The sequence below is a fragment of the Chrysochloris asiatica genome, unplaced genomic scaffold, assembly GCF_000296735.1.
Source record: "Chrysochloris asiatica unplaced genomic scaffold, ChrAsi1.0 scaffold00058, whole genome shotgun sequence".
In the NCBI taxonomy this organism is placed as follows: domain Eukaryota; kingdom Metazoa; phylum Chordata; class Mammalia; order Afrosoricida; family Chrysochloridae; genus Chrysochloris; species Chrysochloris asiatica.
Window position 1 is genome coordinate 12312317 of NW_006408576.1, and position 11040 is coordinate 12323356.

At 36.6% G+C, this 11040-nt stretch overlaps 1 pseudogene; it reads left to right on the forward strand.

Annotated features, from left to right (window-relative positions):
- Nucleotides 1-124: 124 nt before the first annotated feature.
- On the forward strand, nucleotides 125-840 carry LOC102817647 (annotated as a pseudogene).
- The last annotated feature ends 10200 nt before the right edge of the window (nucleotides 841-11040 follow it).

Consider the following 11040-nt stretch of genomic DNA (forward strand, 5'->3'; position numbering starts at 1 on the left):
TTGTTGCCACAGGACTGACATTTCTCTGGGGACAGGAGTGGCACCCACGTGCTGACAACCCACAACTGGATCGGGTCCAGGTTCAACTTGTGTCCTAAGCTCCATAAACGTTTTTACTCACTTCATGATTCAGACCCAAAGCTCGGATTCTTTGCCTAAAGCTAGTAAAGAGAAGATGACAATGAACCTCAAGTACTGGAGTTCTGTGTGAGCACTGACTGTAAATGATGCAGACTAGGAAATGGGGTCCACGACACACAGGTAACTCAGCAGAGCATTCACCCTACTGACCTGGTGCCCCACTTATGTCTAACATTAGTCAACTTAAATCGTGTGGTTTATTTCATCTGTGACACTAATATCTGGGTGAGAAGCATAGTGTTCACCTCTGGCATCAACAAAGAGAGATGGCGAATATGGCCTCCCACTACTATTACTAATACCCTCTCCTGTTAGACCTGACCAAGGATCAATATGAAATCTCCCTGTAGATGGACCGGGGTACATATGATAAGTCTAAGAAGAATAAATCATCTTCTCAGAATCCTCTTGGATGCAGTGAGGCTGATGAAGAAACAGGGTGGCTCCAGTCTTTTTCCTTCTTTTATTCTGATCCCTGAGGAAACATTCTCTCTTGCTCTTAAGCCTTTTAAAGAATCTTGGTTATATCTGAATCATTTGAACCATTGGGTCTACAAGTCTAATCCTTGTGACATTAGTCATGAAGGTTTTATGTCCTCTATAGCAGGTATCCTCCTGGTGACATATCCTCAGATGAAGCTGAAGATCCCCAAGGCAGGATTAGGATCTGTTTCAAAAGATGATCTCTTAATGGAATAAACATTTGCATTAATCACAAACCATGCCATACTGAGCTTAAGAATTTGTTCACATAAGCATTTATTAATCTGTGATGTAAGCAGAAGTGAGGCTGGGATTGGAAGAAAGTATGAAGATATATGTATACTTTTATAAAGAACTGGAGTGACTTCTGAATTTCCATTTTTCCTTTCTAACATTTATTAGGAGTCCTAATATGGCGCTTTCAGATAAGCACTGGTCAACTAACCATAAAGTTGTAGCTTCAAACTCACCAGAAAGTCATTTGAAACCCTATACAGGGACTCTATGAGTAGAAACTGACTCAACTGTACTTAAAAACAATCACAGCATATGGTTCCTTCATCAAATCGATCTGGAAAAGAGAATGAGTACATAAATACATATGAAAAGTTTACAGTCAATCTATTCTTGTTATGCTACTAAAAGGAGTAAATAGCTATGTGTTGCACATCCTTCTAGTGGGACATACATTTTTGATTATTTTTAAGGACTAAGCTCTAATGGAGTCCTGGTGTGGCACTGTAGTTAAAGCATTAGATGTCAAGGCTGGTTTGAACTACAAGGTTGGCAGTTCAAGCTTACCAGACACTCCTCGGAAACCCTATAAATTGGAATCAACTCAATGGCACTTAGCAATAACAACCACAAAACTCTCACAGTGAAACTTCAAGCATCAATTAAAATTTTTTAAAAATCATAATGGATGTGTTGGGAAAGAGGAGAACAATGAGAGGCATGGATGGAATCCTTTCCAATATCACTGAAATCATACCATATGGGTGAATGTTTGCTCCATCTTAGAGTAAGGCTAGCCCTGCCAATATGCATTACTGAAAACACTGAGATTTCATCTGCCCAGTTGAATCAAAACTAAAAAGGATCAACTTAAACCAGATGGACTAGGAAGTTACAACAATTTCCTTTGAAAATCTGTTTGAATTTAAAAAGCCCTGTGCTACCAGGGCATTAGGGTCAGAGTAATTCCAAATATTGTACTCTAGCTCATCAGTGACTTCCAAAAACCAAAGATACACTTTGGTAATGACATATAAACCATTGTGATGTCTGACTGAGGCAAGAGTCACCGTTTCAGTAGCTAAATTTATGGTAGATACAGAGCTAGATCATAAAGCTAAGAAAAAGTTTGGCAGTTCAAACCCACCCAGCAGCTCTGAGTAAGATGAACTGGCAATCTGATCCTTTAAAGATTAAAGCCCAGAAAACTTTATGGGACTGTTCTGTCTCATGGGGTCACTATAAGTCAAAAATCCATTATATAGCACTTAACAACAGAACTTGATCATTACCAGGGAGATACGTGCTGCAATGAAATCAGTAGTAGCAACTAAATCAAACATTTGCACAGAAAATTAGATGTTCAAAGGAGACAAAAATGTGGGGTCTAAGAGACTTCAGCCCAAAATCAACATTCACAATAGAAGAACTAGTGAGAAATGTAGAAATGTTGTAGCCATGCTATGTGAGTAAAGACTGAGCTAGAGAAATGGAGCTGAAGAATCAGGGGTTCAAAGCAAGGATCTTTGAGAGGAGTAAATGAATTAAACTAGTGCCCAAAACATGGAAAATTAAGAAAAATAGGGCAAAATAAAAAACTATTAAGATCATTTCAATGACAGACTATTCTGTCCTGTATGCAGAGCTCAGCATTCAATTTATGCCTGATTATTTTTAAATGTATTGGAATTCCTAGTGATGACTACAGGAAGATTATTATGCTAACTATCATCAAAGGATCATGTATCACCAAAAATACAGATAATTTGCTTTATTTATTCATTTGTTCTTTCACACAGTGTGGATACCCCATAATGCTCCAAACCCATTATTACTATTCTGCTTTCAATATACAAAAAGTGAAGTACAGAGAGGTAAAGACATTTGCTCAAATACACACAGCTAGTTAGGAATTGATCTGGTAATAATGACTGATAATTACCTTGTCTTTACAAGTATGTTATGTTTCAATTCTTTTACTCAAGCATACCAAAAGTTTACAATTTAATTCATTTTTTAAAATAAAATATAAAACTGTAGTTCTTTGAATTCTGTGTTTTATGAAAACTTCTAAACAGAGATATTATTCCAAAGTATATTTAGTGGAAAGTACAAAGAAATATATTTTCTGAATTGTTCAAGTCATTCAGTTTTTATTTCTGATCTTCTATTTATATATTTTATTATTACAATAAGCTCCCAAATCCTTGTTTTCTAAAATTGATCTTTGTATCATTCTTATTAAAGAAAGGTTTTTGTAAAATATTTAATCCTCAACTAGTTCTTTTTTGATGTATTCTATTAATAGTATTTAAAGTCAGTAGATTTTTAACTTAATGAAATATTGGAGAAATCTATAAGACCACTTTGCTGTAAATCATACTATTCAAATAAATTATCCAGTTTTGCATATTAAACTCACATCATAATCATAAATTTAAGAGTGATAAATTTTATTACTTGGTTTTAGAGATATAATACAAAATTAACCATTGTTAATTTAAAATACTATTATATTTTCCTTTGTTAAATCAATCTCTTAGTATTTATCATCTAGGATATGCAGCATTACAAAAGTGGTATTTCACTATTCTGATTATTGTCAAAAGCAGTCCATTAAGATATGTTATACTAAAGTACAAAATTAATATCATATGGTTTCATTTTTGTCTCATATCTGAAAAAGTATCACAATGTACACCTGATTATTTAAAAATTTTGGAGGATACTTCTGACTCCCAAATCCTGTTCTGTGTCAATGTGTTGATTTCACTGGGCTGGTATCAATGTGTTGATATTCTTACATATACATTCTATGACAACCCATTTTTTCTTAGGTTAGTGCATATCCAAACAACTATTTATTTCTAATCACACAGGTCCCATTTGTAAGGCAGGTAAACCTGATAGGGTATTTACAGAGAACAGGTGAACACAGGATAACCAAGGTAATAAACTGAAAATGTTACAGAGGTAGGAAATCAAGAGAACAATGCTTTTCACTAAGTTGGAAATATGACATGAGGCCAAATTAAAAAGACACTTCAAAGTTCTGTGACTTTGTAAACTGGGACTAGGATAGAGAGTAGAGGAAAATGTGTTGCAAATTATACAAGACGGAATCTATGGATTATGGGAGGACATCCGAGGCTAAAGCTATATTTGAATATGGAAAGTCTCTAATTTTCCAAGATCATCCTGGCTAGTTGATAATTGCTTACTACTACTTTGATTATAAGGATTCCTGTTGTGGCACTGTAGAATCAGCACTAGGCTGTGAACCACAAGGTCTGCAGTTCAAACTCATCAAGTGCTCCTTGGAAACCCTACACAGGATCGCTGTAAATTGGAACCGACATGACAGCACTTAACAATATCAGCAGCACTTTGTTTATATGAGCTAACTTGTTAGTCCATGTTGTCTAATTTCATTTCATTTTCAAATACCCACCATTTAAGGCCCTTCCAGTTAATTTCATCATTCTCAGATAATTTCATTGATTGTCAGAGTACAGAAAATCCTCATCATATGTTATTTTCTTTTCAAGACAATCTTTTCTTAATTGCCCCTATAAATGTTCCTTCTTTACCATCAACCCAAGCTGTGTCTAATGGATACCTTTAATGAAAGAGGGCAACAGGAAAGTAAATATCTAGCTTTTTAAATCTCTTTCCAAAGAAGAATCTTGCTGGTTTGTTTTTTTTACCAGTATAAAAGAACAAAGAGAAGGGACACTGATTAAGGTCCCAAAAGGATCATAACATGTTGTGGACAGAAATGAGTGAAAACTTTTTCCCCAGCAAAAGGGGCAGCCATTAGATGGAAGAAAAAGCTGGAATTTTCTTAGAGAAAGGAAAAAGGAGCTAAAGAAGAAATTATGGTATAAATGTTTTTCTGTCAATTAATCATATCATTATTTTTCTTCCTTTTTCTCTACTTGTGTAATTAGTGTAGAGATATTACAGTTTTGCTCAACCATCTTGATATGCCAACAAAATGTAATTTATTTCTCTGTGACTTATATTCCTTACAAACCTCCACACTTGCTTGAAGAAATTATAAGTTTTAGGTCAATATGATTTAAATCTCAGTATGATTCATTAAAAAATCTGTTTAAACAACTTAAGTTTGTTGTTAAGTGCCATTGAGTTGTTATTGACTCATAAAAGCCCTGTATAGGGTTGGAGCAGCTGGTGAGCTTGAAACTCTGATCCTGCAATTCAAACAGACCTTGCAGTCCAGAACATTAGCCCACAGCACCAAATCAGGACTCCTTAAATAAATTGATCTTGGGTAGCTAGATTCCGGCAAATGTTATATATTTTAGACAGCCATTTTCTTCCATGCTTTTTTCTACGATTATATCACACATTTTATACTGTTTTACTTCATCTGCTGTCAATAGTCTTGACATGATTTTCCTTCTGGCCATGGATTTCCCTCACTGCAGACTTCTACCATTATTCATCCCTCTTTGGGTCTCAGAAAATTGGGAAATGCTATCTTCTTGTCTCAGTCATTCAGTGCATTGTACATAACTTTTTGTTTCTTCTTCTGTGCAGACTCTAGTTTTTAGTGAGATTTTAAAAAAGATGTATATATAATAAAAAGTAAAATAATTTGTGCTTATTCACAGATTCACATTCTTCTCAGTGTTTCTTATTTAATTCTGCCTTGTCTCTCTGCTTGCCTCCAGATGTGACAGTGGGTAGTTGCTAACTCACCACTGGTAGAGTCCCAGCTATCTATTCTTCAAAATGCAGATGGCACTGATTCCCTGTGTCAAGAAATAGAAGGAGCAAAAAATATTTCCCACCAACCCCTCTCCACTAATCATGTATCTTGTAATCATGTTCCAGATTCCTTTTTTTTTGTTTTTAGGATAAATGACACTGAAAATACCTATTCCCTTTGGAAGAAAATTATTCTTATACATAGGGATATTTGTTGTTGTTGTTAAATGCCACCGAGTCAGTCCCAACACATAGCAATCCTGTATAGGGTTTCCAAGGATCAGATGGTAGGTTTGAACTGCCAACTTGTGGTTAGCAGTCCCATGTTTATCCTACATTGCAGTATAGGCTGAACCTATATGACCAATGCCATCATTGTGCCTAGGTGACTCCCCGAGTGAACACTAATAACAATGATATTACACAAAAATGGACTTCTAGTGTGATGCTGTAGGATAAGCACCAGACTCCTAACTGCAATGTCAATGGTGAAAACCCACCAGCAAAACATTTAATTAAGAAAAATCCTGTGAAGGTTAAAGATAGAGAGCAGGCAGGTAGAATACTCAGACATTGAGATAGGTCTGATATTTGTGAAAGGAGACAGAAAAGGAAAGATGGGTAGGAAGAACCTCAGAATACAGTGTTCTTAGCAAAACCTCCGCAAAACCATTGTAGAGCTTCTCAACATAACTTTTCCATTAGAAGAATCATGTTTAAGGCCGGAATCCACCAGAATTAGTATACCCATCATGCTCACTCAGTAGCTAGAAGTAGTCTAAAAGAAATGTAATATCTGCCAGTATGCCTTTCTGCATTGCATATGCAGAATGTGATCAAACTTCCCAGTCATCCATGAGACACATATACTCACTGACATCAACCATCTCATGGGTTCTATGTTCATCTGTGATTGAACTGGACACATAACACACAGTGTTGGCAAAATTGAAGTCATTATTATTATTTACAGAAAGCAGACAATAAAAAATAACAGATTCTCAACAGGAATTGTTTATACTTCCCCAAATTACCCATACCCTACAAATTACTGGGAAACTTGGGGAAGTGTAAGCAATTCCTGTTGAGAATCTGTTGCTATTGTTTACTGTTTGCTTCCCATACCTATTCTTATATCAGAGTCCTGGTGTGGCACTGTGGGCTGATGTGTCAGATAGCAAAGTCATTTGAACTGCAAGGTCGGTGGGTCAAGCTCACCAGTCACTCCTTGGAAAATCCATACAGAGATGCTATGGGTTGGAATCTACTCGACGGCACTTATGAACAACAACATTCTTATGTCACTGGTGTAGCTTGCTGTGGTTTAGGCCAGATACTGTTTTCCTGTCACCATTTGCTTCAACTACTACCAAGTTGTCCAAAGGGCCTTCACATATCCCAAATGTTCTGCTCTTCTGCTGGCCCTAGTTGGAGCTTGCCTTGCCAGCAGGAAGATCCCTATATAGGATCTCCTATCTATTGTTGGGCCCTTCTGGGTATCTGCTGCCAACTCCTGTGACTGTAAATAGGTCCATATAGTGCTATCACTTGTTTCCAATGTACTCTGGGCCTGAGCTACTTCAGGACCCACGTGACTCCAACCACATTGCTACATAGGGTATATTCAGACCACGGTCTGACATAGACAAGTGTTACAACACTTTAGAAACAGGGACACTTCCTGAATGAAGGCACCTAACTCTCTTTTTTGTTGAAATGGAGCCCACCACTGCTGTCTCTCTCCATGGGTCAACCAGCCCACTATTTCTCCATCTTCATTATTGAATTTTTTTCTTCTTGTTCTAGAAAGTTCTAGTTCAGGAACCCTTGGTTCAAGAATGTGATTTCTTCCAGACTCTTCTTGATAGTGATATCACCCGGAACCTCTGTGGGATTCACACTTATATAAGACTAGAAGAATGACAAAACTGATCAACCCCCTAGCTAGACTGTGAGTGGTTCAGTCATATTGGATGTGTTTTCCAGCTACTATTTGCATATCGAATCAACACAATCCCTTGGAGGATTGTGGCCCAGCCAGTCATTCTGTGGGAGGTATAATATGATTAGAAAGGCAATAAAAATGCTATTAATTATACAGGAAGAGCAGTAGATGTTCTCAGTCAACTCTGCTCCTTGTAGTAGTTTTTTTTTTTTTCTTAAGAAGATGTTGTATCATCATGACTACCATATTGTCAATACTAATTTAAAATTAATGCATTCTGAAGTCTGGGATATTCAGCCTTAAGTCACACAGAGATTATCATTAGGCCAATCTAGGTTTATCATGCCAAACTCAGGCTATATATTTTTCAGTATCTATTTATTGACTATTTGTAGATTATGTGCATTAACAAACAATACAAAAGAACTCTAATAATTTGTTCTACTTACAGTTTGTGAAAAATTAATCTTAGCCAAGGCAACATGGATTGCCAGAAGAACAAATAAATAGGTCTTAGAAGAAATACAACCAGAATACTCCTTAGAAAAGAGGAGTACTAGACTTCCTCTCTCATATTTTGGACATATTGCCAGGAAGGAATAGTCCCTGGAGAAGAACATCAGACTTACCAAAGTGGAGAGTTAACAAAAAAGAGAAAGACCACTATCAAGACGGATTGACACAGTGAAAGCAACAAGACTTATCCCCAATTATGAGGATGATACAGGACAAGATAGTGTTTGTTCTGTTGTGAGTAGGGTCTTTGTGAGTCAGAACTGACTCCATGGCACTTAACAATAACAACAGCTGTTCTCTAATTGATGGTTCATCAGCCTAGGCTGCTTGTTCTTGTGGTATCACATACTCAATCCATACTCAAGTGATGTCTTTGAGATGGGATGACTTCACTGTTGGGTCTTCAGTCCAGAAGTTCCACTTTAACTAACATTCTTTTTACCAAAATAGGTCAAATAGCTAGTTTGGAAATAGAGGCATAACATCTTCCTCTGAAATCTGAAGGAGATAAAAACTAGTTGTTACAAATGAGCCTCATACCTTTACTGTTGTACACCAAAAAATAAGGTAGACCACAGGACTACCTTATTAGACCTGAAATTGGAGTCATTTGGGAAATTTAACCTGCTGTGGCACTGTGGGTCAATGCACTAGACTGCAAATTTAGTTTCAACTGCAAGGTCAGTGGTTCAAGCTCACCAGATGCTTCTCAGAAACCCTATACAGGGTCTCTGTGGATCAAAACTGACTGGAATGGCACTTAACAACCACCACAACAATAATACTATGATGGAGCAAACTTTTCTGAAAATATCTGTTCCTATTTCAAAGGATTCTGGTACTACAATGATTACTTGGAATCTCTTCAGGGCAAAGAATGTGTAGTTACATTGAGCATTGGAGAGTAATTAAAAAAGTATTATTACAGAGCTACAAGGAACAACAACAAAAATGTATTCAATAGGCTTATGTATACAAGATATTTTCATAAAATTATCCTGCTCCTAATTTTGAGAGAGATAATTGGCATTTATACAGAAATTCAAACCATTTTTCAAATGAGTACTATTAATAATGGTGATATAAATGGAGAAAAGTATTCTATGTTATGAAAACCAACTATATGTCTCATAATGAAAAAAATGAAGAAGAAGAAAACAACCCTTAGGCAAACCTCTTTCCATTTCCTGAACCCATGTACTCAAGGAAAGAAGGTAGGAAAACTAGTACTATGCATAGTTAACAGCCTATTAAGCACTGTTTTCCACGTATAATTATGACCAGTTCATACTCTGCTTCATTTGAATTCTCCCCACTCAGTGGGAATACTCCCACTTGTATTTTTGTTTTTGGTATCCTATTTCAGCTCTCTATAGCCCCTCCATGTCAGCACCTCTTTTCACCCACCTCCAACCTTCGTCAGCACCCCATAGAACCTATTTTCTGACTGCTTTACAAGCTGCTGTCAGGAATTCAGTACCTTTAGGCTGACTTCAACACCTTTCTTTTATATTTTATGTTTGTTGCAGTTTCATAGTCATTACACAGCTGCAGAAAATGGTTACAAATCAGGAGAATGACTTAAAGCACTGCAGGGAAGGGAGAAAAAGCAAAACAAAACAAAACAAAACAAAATTCTCCTATTCATGTTGTTTTCTTAAAAACAGTTAAATGTTTATTAAAGCAATAAGTAACATTTTAGCTTGCAGTATGATGCATATTCTCGTTTCTCTACTGCCTGTTTATTATAAATAAAACAAATGGCTCATTCCTCAGTTTAGTTGGAGGGGATGTGGTGATGCATGGCCCTCTGCTCAGGCCTGATAGCTCCAGGTGCAGATCTGCTACAGGGCAGTCAGCCATGCACAGCAATTTCTTTAGTAACTGGCACTTTCTATGGCTTAGAGAGGACTAGTCCTCTGTCTCTGAGGACAGTTGTCCCTTTTAAACAAAAACACGTCTGCCTGGTCAGCAAGAACAATTGTTCAATATTTCCATACAAATATTGGTAAAAACTGTATCCTTCCACAATTTAAATTTTCTCATCTTAGAGTTATACATGAAGTGTAACTAAACTCTTGTTTTAAATGTAGTGGGATTCAGGTATGATAGAGCAAATCTGGGGAACTAATTAAGTAGACTAAAGTAAAGTTTATTTGTCTGAGAACTTAAGTGGTCCTACCTAGGTTTCTAAGGAGCAGCTTGTGTGTTTGAACTGTCAACCTTGAGGTTTGCAGTCCAGTAATTATCCCACAGCTCCATAACTCCATTTATTCATTTAACAAATATGTATTGAATGTCGACTGAATTACAGACTAAGAGTCAAATAGACACGATGTTCACATTCATAGTGTTATAACCTAAATGGAGAAGCATTGTAAGGAAACACAGATTATTTAAATAATCTAGAAGAGAAGTCAATTGGATGTTATGAGTATATAACTGTGCTGGAGTTTAGCAGGCAAGAGGACTTCATTAAGATTGGAGAATCAGGAAATGCTTTTGAAGATGCAACATCTGTGTCAAAAACTGATAGATGATTAGGAGTCTACCAGTGTTAGCGCAGAGTTTACAGGTAGGGGAAATTGAATTCTCAAAGTTCCAGTGATAAGAAAGGACCTTCTGTGGTGTCAGGCTAAAGGTTTTCTCATCCTCTTCTATAAGCACTGGGTTGCTAACCACAAGGTCAACAATTCAAGTCCACAATCTGCTCAGTGGAAGAAAGATGAGGCTTTCTGTTCAGTAAATATTTGCAGCCGCAGAAACCCTATACAGAGTCACTATCAGTTGAAAAAATTCCACAGCACTCAGCATCAACAACAACATCCTTCCTATGTCTCCTCTTTTTTTTTTTTTCAGCAATGAGAATCCACGAAAAGATTTAAGCAAGAAATTTACATGAGAAAAAAGACCACTCTTGTTATTTTCTCATACATGGAGTGGAGTTTGGCAAAACTCAAGCTATACATATGCAAGTTTACTAGTTT